Source organism: Hirundo rustica, chromosome 3, assembly GCF_015227805.2.
Source record: "Hirundo rustica isolate bHirRus1 chromosome 3, bHirRus1.pri.v3, whole genome shotgun sequence".
NCBI lineage: Eukaryota > Metazoa > Chordata > Aves > Passeriformes > Hirundinidae > Hirundo > Hirundo rustica.
Window position 1 is genome coordinate 36909166 of NC_053452.1, and position 13860 is coordinate 36923025.

The following is a 13860-nucleotide window of genomic DNA, read 5'->3' on the forward strand; positions in this document are numbered from 1 at the left end:
TCGAAGGGAAAACTGAAGAAGCTCTGCTACCTCTGCAGTCAGATTCAGACTGACACATCATGCCTGGTGAGGAATATCTGAAGATACGGAGATCAAATTGCCGGACCAAGCTTGTTCCAGACAAAGCCAGCTTTTTTTATGCATCAGCCTGAGGCATCCTTAGAAAATCATTTGTTTGTAGACTTCTTGATTGTCAGGTAGAGGAAGGCAATGAGTAAATTAGACTATCAGGTGCTTTCCTGGGTGACTCTGTCTCTGTGCTGTCAGTCACTAACAAAAGCAGCTCCCACCTCACATGTCAATAGATGAAACCGGAGTAATTCATTTAGTCACCTTAAGACACTTCTAAATCCAGTGCTGCCTTCTTTTCCTTTCAAGTCAGAAACTTTACTCCTCTTCTAAAGGATTGCTGACGGCAAATGTTGCAGAGCTGCGCAAATCATCTTTCAAACATATTTCTTTAGTTGTTGTTAGGTTTCAACATTACCATTTCAAATCCATCTTACAAATGTATTTCCTAAAAGGAATAGTGATTACAGTGGCCCAAGGAGAATACAAGCTTTGTTCTAGTGAAAGCAGATACTCAGACTTCAAATGTCATTGTCGCTTTTATACTTTTCACAGCATAATCTTATTTCTCATAGATATGAAATGACTGAAAAACAGAAAACTGCCATGAATGGGTCATGCTACACGGGATAAAACTTGCTGTAAGTGGGAATCCTCATCTCAAAGCTATTGCAGGAAAGTGGACCCAAATGTCTCATTCACACAGTGCACATAATTTTTAGAGAGGCCCGAATTACAAAAACTGAAATACTTGGATTCTCCACAGCTCAGACTACTTTATTTTTCCTCCCAGAGCCACTCTTCGAGCAACATCAGTGAGCTGGAGAGGTCTCTTAATGTTTTATAATGCTAAAAATAAATGCTTCATCCAAAACTAGAAACAATTCATATACATCTGAAGATGTAATAAGAGAGGGCAGAAATAGATAGTTTTCTTATAAAGAAATACGGATGAGCTGAATGTGTCTAGATCTGAATCCCTGCTGTCTTTATCACACTTAGTGGTCAAAAAAACTGAGACCAGGCGTTCTGGCAGCAAATCTCTCCCTAATAGCTAATATAAGTTTATTGGTGCTACAGCAAGAACCAAAGTTGTGCCAACTGTAAAAAGTAGGACCTGGGATTGACTAGTCTGAGGCCACAAGGAAAAAAGCCTGGGCTACTGTGACAGACTTCAGATAAACCACCTGCTTTGGAAACCCAAGGCAAGTCCTGAGTATGCATATTCATGGTATCCAAAATATGCAGACTAAACAGCTTAGAAAAGGCTCAAACGATCCTAGGAAGCAGCCTGCCCCTGCATGGCTGCGAGGCCCTCTCGCTGCCCAAGGCCTTGTGCAACTCCAGCGTGCACTGGCATAAGGTGAGCATCCATCCCCACGGTGAGGTGAGAATCCCCACGGTGAGACAAGCATCTCCACGGTGAGGTGAGAATCCCCACGGTGAGGTGAGCATCCCTACAGTGAGACAAGCATCCCCATGGTGAGACGAGCATCCCCACGGTGAGGTGAGCATCCCCATGGTGAGACAAGCATCCCCACACTGAGGTGAACATCCCCACACTGAGTTGAGCATTCCCACAGTGAGGTGAGCATCCCCACAGCGTGCCCTGTCTGTCCCCAGGCCAGTCCCTTCTGGCACTGAGCTCTGGTGGAGCCCTCAGTGCACCACTGGGAGGGGACAATGCCCTGAGACCTGCCATCCACAGCCCTCTGGGGATCCAGCTGGGCCTGATGCTGCCACTGGGAACAGCCACATCTGGAGACCTGACTGACAGTCAGAAACTTCTCCTTGGAGGGAAGAAGGAAAAGGAAGACCAGCAACGTTCAAGCACTATAAATTAAAGAGTTTATAAATAGACTCTGTAAATGCTGTCACATGAACAACAAAACTGGCAAAATATCACTTTGGTTTGGTTCAGTATTGTTTTTGATCAAAAACTTGTGTTCTATCAATGTTCTCTCTTGAGCACAGCACGAACGAGAAGAATGTGACACGTGAGGAAAGAAGGAGTGATGAAGAATGATTAATGTAGCCATGCCTTGTAGCTCTGTAGTGAAAAGCTGCACTGAGAAATGATATATATGCATAAAAAAGTAAGTAGGTGCAGTAGGTGGTGCTCCATAATGCATAAAACTACCAGGAAAAAAAAAAAAAATTATCAAGAGACTGATGTGGAAGTCAAGAGAAATATGCTCTGAAAGGTATTTCATAAAATTCAAGACTTGCACCCCCAAGAACACTGCTTCACTTCTGGCCAAGGGATGTAAAAGTGCTGAACCTGCCCCTGTGGACTAAGGTCTTGTGGCTGAATTGTCTATTAAAGGATGAGCTTGTGATGAAGTATGCCCTTCAGCAAACCTCTGATGACACATCTCTCTTCTGCTCAGTTTGACTGAAGTTTGTAGGAATTCCAGGACCCTGGGGATCTCAACTCCTGTAGTTTAGAGAGGCCAGTGGGTTTAAAAGCTCTTTGTGGGTCATTAAGACATACACATGTGTGCAAACAGCAAGTACTGCGCTTGCTTTGCCTCTGCAGGAAACTAGCTTAAACTAGACACTCTTCTCATCTGCTCACTAAAGGAAAGCATCCAAGAGAAATGTGGACAAATATTTTGCAGGACTGTTGCCTACTTCTTTTAAATAATTGCTGCATTAAGGGAAGCTGGAACAGCCTCAGAGATCAACACATAGTTCGGATTTCATGAATAGCTGAACTTGAAAAGCCAGGAAGGAAAACAGTCCAAAAAGGCTGTAGGTGGTCAAGCACATCTGCTAAGCCACTTGAACTGGATCAGACTGTGAAAAAACAATGAAAAACAAAGTGAAAGACGAGTGCTGCAATGGCAATAGGACATAGAGTCTTACCCTTCTGTACCATTTTCTGACAAAAATATCCCAGGTCCTAGAGAAAGACAGCAATGAATCTGTCACTAGAACCGAACTGACATACAGAGATAAGGTTTTACACCATTTAACGCCTTCTAATGGAAAAAAATAACAAATAGGAAAGAGACCTAACTGGCAAGAGTCATTTCCATTTCATGACTTTTTTTTCAATAAACACAAACAAAAAGAATATAAAAGGAAAAAGTTTACTTTACTAAACTTAATCTTTGGTATTGAGTCCTTTGATGACCCAAAACGAAAATAAATATGCTGAGTTAGGCATGTGACTGATGGTAATCTTGGTCACTTTTCCTCTATTAATCTTGTACAATTTGTTATGTTTGTGGTTTACAACTTAGATAAAAACAGACCATCATCCTGAAACACAAGATTTATAAATCTCAAAATACAAGCAAATTTGCTTCTGCACTATCAGATTATTTATCTTATTAACAACTAGTCTGATTACAAAAGTTCTACATGCTCGCACTTATAAATCACTTTATCAGCTTCACTTAAGTTTAGCTGAATTCATGCCCAAACAAGAAATTATCAAGATAATATGAATGACATCACATATTTGGCCATACGGAGTTCTAAAAATCATACCTGGCTAGACAGTCTTTGTTCATCAAACTCTTCCATAATTACAGATATTACTTAAGTATCTGGTGTGTGTGTTGGTGCTCTGAAATGCTCCATGTAAACACACCTTGGAAAACTGGCTTACCACCTTTGGGGAAGATGATATCATACTTCCTAGGTGGTATTACCATAAACCCTCAGTTCACATTTGCTTGTAATATGAGACATGGGAAACACATGCTGCATGTAGCTAGAAGAAAAAAAAAATGACACATCTCACTTTTTAATAGTTTCAACGTTCCACACTGTAGCCAAATATTTTTGGTGTTTTTTCAGTGTAACGTTCTTTACTAATGATTCTTGTCTTCATTCTCACTCACAATCTTTCCAAGCTGGTGCACTCATTGCAGTGTAAGCCTCTCATGCTAGAAGACATCAGCTTAGTCATAGAAGAAACTTCTAGTGAAAATCAAGGAATCAGCCACATATACCATGGAAAAAGTGTTCTGCTGTCACAGAGAGTTAGCCTGAATCCTCCCAGCCGCCCCAAAGAAGGTCCAAGTCAAAACAAATGCTACTGTGTATGCTAACCCAGAGAGGTGTGAGGAACACATGAAGAACCTAACTGGAATACAGAAATGTCTTCTAACTTCAACTAAATCCCACAAAAACCCCACATTTCATGTGGTTAATATAGAAAGTATCTGATATTTGGGTATAGTAATTGAGTCCTTCACATCTGCTATGAGCAGAGGCATTTACCATGGACATGAAGCTACTGCACTTGCAGCAACTTCAGAGAGGGAATTTATCCCAGTAGGCATTGATTTCTTTAGAAAGACCTCATCAGAGTCTTTCATATCTGCCCAGTTTACAAAATTGCCTTCTTTCTACCTTCTGTTCCAAACAGCACAGCCATTTTGAATGACAAAAAATATGCCAGTGAAATACCAGAGACATTTTCTGAAGAGATGGAATGGACAGATACTTAAGGCAAGAAATGAAAGGTAATCTTGATGAAGAACATGATCCTGCTGTATACTCTACCCAAATGCACACTCCTGTATTTTTTCAAGCAACAAAATAGACTTGCTGGGAGATGAGACTGAGAAGCCAGGAATGAATGAAGTGTTTTCCAAGAAGATGATAAAAAATAGCTTCTGCTAAAGTAGAATAGCAGCTCCTGGGGACACATAAACCCCTGTGTCATTCCCATGGAATCAGGGAACAGTTTTAATTATCACAACATCATTATGACAATAGAACTAATAAAAGCAATGTAAATCAAAGAGAGCTTCACATCCATGTATTTATCTATTATAACTTCTTCACACTGCATTTATTCAACTTTTTTCATTACTTCACAAGATCTTGCTTCAGGACTTATAATATTGAAATAAACTCCTTCCTGCTTGGAAGAGAGGCACAAACTAATAGAAATACAAATTCTGGAATGATGTGTCACAAGATTTATCTTAAAAAAAAATATTTTAGTTCTACTCACTTTTTTTGAACACTCTGTCCTGTTTTAGAGCAAAAACAACACAGGAGAATAGCAAGGTACCTGGAAAAAAATGAACAAGAATCACCATAACTCTTGTGGGCTCTATCTAAAGAAAACTAAGGAGAGACACCATGTCAGACTTCAAATGTATTCAAGACTGCAGACAGAAGAACTTAATCACTGGATCTTTAATGAATAAAAAGTGATGTGTCTGAACTGCAAGAAGGAAACCTGAAGCATGACATTTGGCAAATGGCAACAAAGCCTCAGATGTACTGTCAAAGGGCAGAGAGGGATCTCCAGAGGGAAGGGTTTTCAGGAGAGCTCAGATACACATCTGTTAGAAGCATTACAGGCATATTTGATCCAGGTTTGGCAGCAACAGGGTGGTCTGTGTTATCCTTGGAGACTCTCCTCAGCCCTCTATGGCTCCAGATCTGTAATTCTTCTTCTTGGCAATTTCCAGATGTGTTTTCAGCCACTTGGCCTCCTAGGCTGCTCGCTCCACCTTGTGCATGGGGACACAAAGCCAAGGAACAAGGAGTCCCATCCTGTGTCCCCTGGATGCTCACGCATGCGTTGCTGGTTCCGTGAGATGTGCACCTGCAGCTGAGGTGTGCTTCCAGGTCTATCATGCATGGGCGTCCTCTCCCAGGAGCCAGGGCATGACCAATCCACAGCAGAGTTGGAGCCTTTGTCCCAGATGACAACCTGACAGGTGTAACAGAACACGCTCCCCCTGACCACACATGGAGTTGACTGTGTTTGCCACAACTATTTTCCTTCTATGTTCGGTGTTTCAAATCTGTGTTTTGCTGACAGATTTCCCAAAGGAGTTAATAAGAGTTGCCAAGAAAAAGTTTCAAGTAGAGTGAGCCAGTATCATGAGCCAACCTCAACACTTGGCATTAAGATGGAAGTGAGTGTGGTACCTAGCTCATATTAATACAGGTCTGACATGTCAAAACAAGGTTTGGGAATCAACAGAAGCAGGTGCATGTATTTATTCCTCCTGACATAGAAGATGTTGGGATTTTTTTCTCACTTTTTCTTAGTAAAATGAAAAATCTGTCAAATGATATCCATCTGTGGAAATAGTTAGCGAGGTTATGCTTGAATGTAAAAAGATACTAGGTATAAAACGTAATGCCAGACAGAAGGATGAAAAAGGAAAGTGAATCTGTAGCTTAAGTACAGGAACAGAAGCAATTAAATTTGATTTTATTTCCAAGCAAGTAAAAAATGTCAGGGATGGCCTCTGGAAAGTCCCTAATCATGTTGTTTCACTGTTTTGCTCTCTAAAATGGAATTTTAATAATTACCCACCTCACAAGTGCACTGTAGTGCTGTGCTTAGGAATGATTGCGAAAGGGTCTGTGATTAGCTGACAAAAAAAAGTTGTTCACATAATTATCACTATGATCTGTGCACATTTATGCAAATACATCCGTGTCCCTAGGTGATTTATTTCAGGTGCTGGCTGGAATTTAGATGTAAGTAACTCCTTACACTTAAAATGTTCTTCTATAGTTAGTACAACAGATTGACAGTTATTGTACTTTTTACAAAAAAATATTAATCTGTATAATCTGGACAGTTACCTAATCTTAAATCAGGACCAAATAGGGAAGAGCCCAGTAAAAATTCTTCCTGTAATATGTAACAAGGATACTGCAGAGCAAAATATATTGAGGAGGGGTACATTAAAATCACAGGAAGCAACTGTTTTTAAAATGTCCGGTGTTGGCTTAATAAACAGAATCCATGTCCTTATCTGTTGAAATAATGATTTCAGCTGACCTTGATGAAAGAGTAAGAATTATGCTCCATAGAGAACAAGTCAGGCAACAACCCAGCAATACAACTCCACAATCCAAGCTTACTTGGAATATGTATCTAAAATACCTGGGCTATGTAACACTGACACAAACTTGCTCTGTCAGTTCAGATTGCTCCAGATTATTCTAAAGATACATGGTCACCTGTGCAGAGGTAATGCCAGACTAGGTGGGATTTCTTTTCATATTTCTCTTACGGGTGACACATCTTATGCAGCTGGCATAAAGTGTAAAAACTGTGATAGGACAAGTTTATTGTGCCAGATGATCTGATAGCACATTGAGGTGGCATTACTGTGCATCCATGGATCCTACAGCTCAGCATGCTGGGAGATGGGGGGCCAGAGAGGAGTGTGCATGCTGTGTGCTACTTTGGTTTCCAACAATTAAGAGCTTGAAGGAGAGTTAAATGAAGGGGTTGCAGTTGTTAATGTTACCAGAAAGGTAGACTGCTCATCAAGGTGAACATTAAAAATCATAGTAAAATCATCTAACAAGGCTGCTAACTAATAGGATTGAAAAAGCACTCAGATATGGGTGACATCACCAGGACAAAGAAGATTCAGCTTCAGAACTTTACAAGAGAAAAGGTGTATGGGCTAGCACAGAGCAGGCAGCTCCATGGCTGCTTCCACCTGCAGTGTTTGGTGAAAGTGTCTTAAAGTGCACTAAAGTGCACCAGGGCCACCACCATCCCTGCTCTGCAAAGATAGCACAGGCCAAACCATGTACATGACAGCAATAGCAGAGAAATATTTTTCTAACTCGCCAGAAAAATGGGGAGCCTTTTCTAGTACTGTCTCAGTACAAAGTGTTTCTTACGTTCAAATCTTGTGTGGTGGCCATGTAAGGTTTGGTCAGACATCCATAAGAGCTAGGAAAAAAAACAGCTTTGGCCCTCATTACTTTTTAAGATATCCAACAAAGTACTGAAGTCCTTAACAGCCTAAGCAAGGCAAAGGATTTCCATCGCTTAAACTTTGCTACAAGTGTCTCTTGAATACAGTGCTTTCATTAATTAAATTTGACAAAGCTCCCTGATGCTTATGCAGAGGCTGCCCTCTCAGGCAAGGCTGCCATTCAGGGACATGAGTATTGCAACTACTGACTATCAGACAGGCAACGTGAACCCATGTCATTCGTATCTAGTTCTCTGCACTGCTATTACTCCATCACGTTGATATCCAGCCTTCTCTGCAGCATATCCAGATTACTTGGGATACTAAGCTTGTACCCCATGTTTGCAGCCTGCTGAAGCCTTCCTCTCTAACTTGAATCAATGTGAAAATAATGACTTAAATCAAGTGGTCTATAATTTCCTCTTGATTGGAATAACTTTAAATAAGATATTGTATAGCTTAAGTCAGTGGGATAATTTAGAAACTATTGAGTTTGTCAAGATTTTTCAGAACCTGCTGCCATGCAAAAGTGTTTAATGTAAGATTAGCATGATTGGCATTATCACTTTTTCCACGGGCAGTATATAAAGAGTGATGCTGCAACCAGTCCCTAGTCACACCTGCTGAACTATTTGTACCTCCCTCCTCACTCCTGGCCCATGCACTCTTTTGGGAGTGACTTCCACAGCAGTAAGTGCCATGCAGGCAGAGCTCTGCTCACTTTGGAAACTGCAGCAGATTGTTACTGCCACCACATTTTACCTTGTATTGTTTCAGACTTGGCATCCATTTCTGCGATCCCTATACAGCTGAAGATGACAGTAACTGGTCTGTCCTCCTAACCTGTCTGGGAATGTAGAATTTTCTGAAGATGGAAGACATAACCTGTGCTCCAGCAGCCACAGATTTGCAACCTCATCAAATGCAAAGGCTGAGTATTAGACAGATATCCTGAACTACTCTCAATCACTCTACTTTCATCGAAAGTAATTCACCTTTTTATCTTCCGTAGGACTTCCTCTCTCATATACAAGTCAAATGTAGGCCTGCTGCTTCTTTACTTCTTCATACCTGCCTCCTCACACTTCTCGTCCAATGACACAACCCAAGATTACTTTAATGAAGGAAAAGGAAAATATTTTACTGTGCTTGTCACATGCTCTTTTGCAGCCTGTATGCTGGTGGGCTTTCTTGCCCAGGGGGAAGGGAAAGGTCAAGGCACAGAAATATCCAAGTCTTCTTCAGCTTTCGCTCCGGGATACAGTTTATTTTCCAAACATCAAATTCATGAAGTAACACAAAGCAAAGTTATTCCCTCATCCAAAGCCAGCTGCAGGGGCTCCCAGGCTTTCCATGCCAGAAAAAGGGCACATATCTTCATCTAAACCCCTGATGAATCAAGTGACAAGCAGGCAGCTGTAACCCTTTCCTGACTGTTTAACCCTGTCACAACAGACTCTGCTGTTGTGAATGCTTTATTCCAGGGCTGGAGAAGACAGTTTCACACTCTTTCAAGTTTCAAAGTGAGAAAAACTTCAAGGTTGATTTGGATTTTTCTTCTGGTGTTGGGTTTGTTGGTTGTCTTTTGGGGGGGGGGGGGGGGAGGGGTGCAGGGTTGGGGGTAGATTTGATTTTTTGGGGGCTTTTTGTGCATCAATGCTCTACAGCAACATTAGGTAATTTTCCCACCCTTATTAATAAACAGGTTGTGGACAGCAGTATGTATTGGGGTTTTGGTTTTTTGGGGGTTTGTTTTGTTTTGTTTTGTTGTGTGGGGGTTTTGTTTGTTTGGTGGGTTTTTTTTGGGGGGGGTTTGGATTGGGTTTTGTTTGGGTTTTTTAAATGAAAACCTTTCTTCCTCCTCCTCAGAAGCCTGTAGATTTGCATTTTTATAAATATACTGACCACAGAAAGACCAACCATGTGTTTAAGAGTTCACAGCTTTTGTGAAGTTGCTGTTAGATGTGAGTTTTCTACACTTGCATCAAGTATTAAGACAAATGGGGAAGAATTAAAATGCAAATACGCAAAATTTACGTATTTTGGATTCTTAGAACTGAAAAACAGGTAAATGGTAAGCAAATAAGGAGAATAAAGAGTTTTAAAATAAAACAAATTCCTCAAAAGGGCAGCTAAGGAAGGTTGCAAGCAAGAAGAAAAAAAATAGCAGAGGAAAAGAGGGAAAATCAGATGGATTTATTTTGAAAGGTGATTCAGATAAATGCCTTTTGCAAGTGGACCGTGGCTTCCTGATGACTGTGGGCTTGTGAAGGGGGAAGGCAGAGTTGCATTGTTTGACTTAAAAACAGGAGTAAAAACTCAGTCTATCAACTGTTGTCCTACAAATGTAAACAACATTTTCCTTGAGGTTGGCTGTACAAGGTCTATCTTAAGCTGGAGAACAGTAGGACAGATACTGGATAGATCCACACACAAGGATCACTCCCTATTTTAGGGGGAATCTGAGGCAAAAAAGACGAAATGTGCTTATGTCCAGAAATGCAAACGTACACAGTGGTCTTGTAACAATAGGTCCATCTTGTTTTCTGTTATTTTAACAATCATTTTATGATGCCCTCATTTTGTAAGAGTAGCTCTTGACTTTCTGTAACTTTTCCCACTGTTTCTGAGAGAAGTGTAAGTAGAAGATTCTGTCCCTTAAATCCCATAAAGCTTAATTTAACTCATATTGCTTTCAACTCCCTGGAGATAAGAGCTGGAACTGAGAATGAATGGGATGTTTTCCCTTTCCTGAACCTCTAAACAAAATGTGTAATTAATTCCTCTGGCACAGCCTTTAACACGAGGTTAAAACACACACCATCAATAAAACTACTGAAGTTTAAGACCTCAGAATTAATTTGCCTGGAAGATAAAGACACTTCCTTTCTGCTTGACAACCTAGCTAATTTGCTGTGAAATCATGGAAAAGAAATTTTTATCAAACATCACTGGGCGTTCCCTGCGGAGTGAGCAAGTCAGCGTGCGGGCTGAGCGCTGAACCCCACATTCCCTTGCTGGAACTACGTGTCTTCTGCTGTAACTATGTGACCCATGAGGGACGGAAATTCTTTATATCTTGCTGAGGGACTTCAGGTCAAATCAAACCTCTCCAAACTGTGTGGAGGTGAGTCCCATTCAACAAAATGTGGATCCCGTCTCCATTCAGACTCCCACACCTCAGCTGGGGTGTGCATCCCCACACACTCTGCCTTGACTCTGCTTCCGTGAATTATCTCATTTGTAGCTTCCTCCCCCACTTCCAATCTTCTGCCTGCCATGCAAGAGTATGTACAAACAGGCAGGTGGAAGTATCCTACCTGCCATTTTTGCCTAATTTTCATAAAGCGTTCATGATCAGTTGCAGGTGCAGCCGGGAACAAACTACAGCCTGGATAATGTGATCATACATTCCTTACCCGAAGAAAGGGCAAGACTTGGTCTCCACACAAACTTGCAGTAGAGGCCTTTACGTAAACGGTGGATTAATTAGGAACCAAATCAGGTTCTGTCACTTTAAAACTTTCCTCCACCCACCATCACCTCCATCCATCAGTTGCCTGCAGCATGTATGTTGAGGAATCGCGTGCAAACCTTACCATAACCCAAGGCTTAACATAAACTATGCTCTTTCAGGTCATTGGCAAATAACAGGTATATCCGGTTGTGCCTTTGTACTTGCCTGCACGCAAATTAAAAGTGCATGTAAAGTTACAATAATCAAAGTCAGTCAGGGGGAAGGGGAGGAGAGCAGGGGGATAATAACCACGGGATCAGGTTATTTATCTTCACGGGGAAGCCACTGAGAGAAGCCTCCTTGCATGCCATTTACACCTCAAAAGAAAGATAGGGGCAAATCTGGCTCTTGGCCAAAGACATCCCTTCCAGCGCCCTACGCTGTGCCTAATCCTGTCTTTTCCTTGCAGCTGGTAAAGACCCTGTTACCTGCACTGCTGCTACTTCTTCCCCATGGTGCTGGACAGCATCTTAAGCTTCCTCCTTGGCTGCAGAGTGAGTGTTTCTGTGGGAGACAGCAACAGCCAGGATGGACTTTAGGCTCTCTTCATTGGAAGAATTTTCTTCTCATGGTCTCAGCTGCTGCTGCTGCCACCACCAGTACATTATTGCTTCTGCAGCTGCTTCAGCCTTTATTCCCTGACAGAGCCAGACACTATTCCTTCAGGGTGACCCCACATCTGCCAAGCCACCCCAGGGCAGGCACAGGCTCCCACACTGCTCTCCCTTCTAGACGAAGTCATCAAGCCTTTCTGCAGCCACCCTGAGCCTGTGTGTGGGTTGCTTGGGAAAAGGGGAGGATTTATGGCAATTTTTTTCTGTCTTTCTCCTTTGGCGTGCCATGAGATTAACAGACACTAGCAAATGCCTCTTCCGGGAGTGCTGTGACAAGATGAAACCTGCCCTGACTGGCACCTGCAGTCTGTTTCCCTCATGGTCTTTGATCAGCCATTGCTGAAGGTTAGAAGACCTGAATGGCTCAGAAACAGATATTCCCTGGGTTTGCTTCCAAATGCTAGGAGCATGCATATGTCAAGTCCTCTTTTTCACCCTGAAAAATTTAATGAGGGACAGAGGAAATCTTTATTATTATTGTTGTTTTTGTTGTTACTGTTATTACTTGTCTTACAGAAGAAGTCAACCATCTTGATCAAGATTGCAGCCCTTACACAGAATACTTTAAAATCCTCCTAAACCCATCATTGACCACAGATACCACAAAGGGAGTTTCCCTTATTCCACTGGTTTGAATATACATTCTCCAAATCTTTGTTCAAATTAAAAAATGTGCAAACAAATAACTCCCATTTCCCCTACCCCGGGGAAGAGCATAAATAATTCCATAGGCTAGGGTATTACCTGCATACATCCCAGTCCCAAGTATCTGAGTCATTTCATTTACCACCGAAATGTGGTTACCACTGGAGGCAAATGCACCAAACCCTTGGACAGCAGAGCAGAGGAACCCAAGAACGCTCTGCTGCAGAGGGGTGTGCAAATGTTTGTCTTCAAACTTCTGTCTGAACTCCATTGCAGAAGGTCCTGGTTCGGATTCCTGCATTTTCACCTGACGGGACACTTCAGTGAAGCCAATGTATCATAACCACTGTTTCTGCTGGATGATCTATCTCCTTGCAGCTGTTTCATAAATACTACTCAACATTTTATTGACCTGCAGTAGTGGAAGGGAGAAGGAGGGGGTGAGCATGTTTCTTGACTCATTTGAGCATGGCTAAGAGGTGACATTTACAAGCAACTCCTTGACAGACATGAAATTTATTAGGTCCGTAACCTATGAATCTCCTTTGGGAAATCCCAGCTAAAGGCTTGTCTCTTCATGATCAAAAGCTAGGGAAAGTCCTCATGATGGACAAATTACTGTGTTCCTCTCTGGTTCAACTGCCATCTGAACAATCAATTTGTGCCAGTGCCACCTCATCTCTCAGAGCACCTGAAAACCTGAAAGCAGCAGAAATAAGGATAGCGTTGTTTTTAAATGTCGAAAATTTCCCATGATAACATTTCAATCTTCTAGACAAGAAATTACTCCAGGTGCTATGGAATCCATGCCTAATAGTACAAGAAAGTTTAACATATCCATGTGAATGTGCAGGTAAGCAGAGCAGGCTTTTCAAAAGTTAGAACAGAAGCCCAAAGGAGAATTCTGAAATTCAACTTGGATTGGTCAACAGTGAGGACTAGGTTCAAGCTGCGTTGTCTATTTTATTATTTTGACCACTTGTTCAGCTGTCAAGCACTAAAAATGGCACACACCAAACACAAACTGAAGAAACCAAATTACCGATATTTGTATCATGGAAAAGGATGATATTTGTGGAGTGGGAAATTATTGGTTGGGAAGAGTTGAGATGAACATTTATAGGCTGGACTAATCAATGGTTAGGACACTAGGGGGACAATACAGGAAAACCCATATTCTCATCAAAGAACTGCAAGTTTCTTCATTCCATCTGCAAGTGCTCCACTGCCTTCTCCCTCTGTGCTGAAGGGTCAAACCCCTGCAAGTGTCTACTTGCACAGAGTTTCCTCTGATGGAAAC

General features: G+C 41.7%; 1 protein-coding gene across 2 annotated transcripts in view; it reads right to left on the reverse strand.

The window, feature by feature from the left end:
• RMDN2 (regulator of microtubule dynamics 2) overlaps window positions 1–13860 on the reverse strand; it is a 152702-nt gene that overhangs the window by 57855 nt on the left and 80987 nt on the right. Inside the window, exon 11 of one of the 2 annotated variants that reach the window (XR_009207621.1) lies at window positions 5048–5107. The exons of the other annotated variant lie outside the window; for it this stretch is intronic. The gene's annotated coding sequence lies outside the window, so the exon portion shown is untranslated. The remainder of the gene's footprint in view (window positions 1–5047; window positions 5108–13860) is intronic. 2 annotated transcript variants of the gene reach the window in all.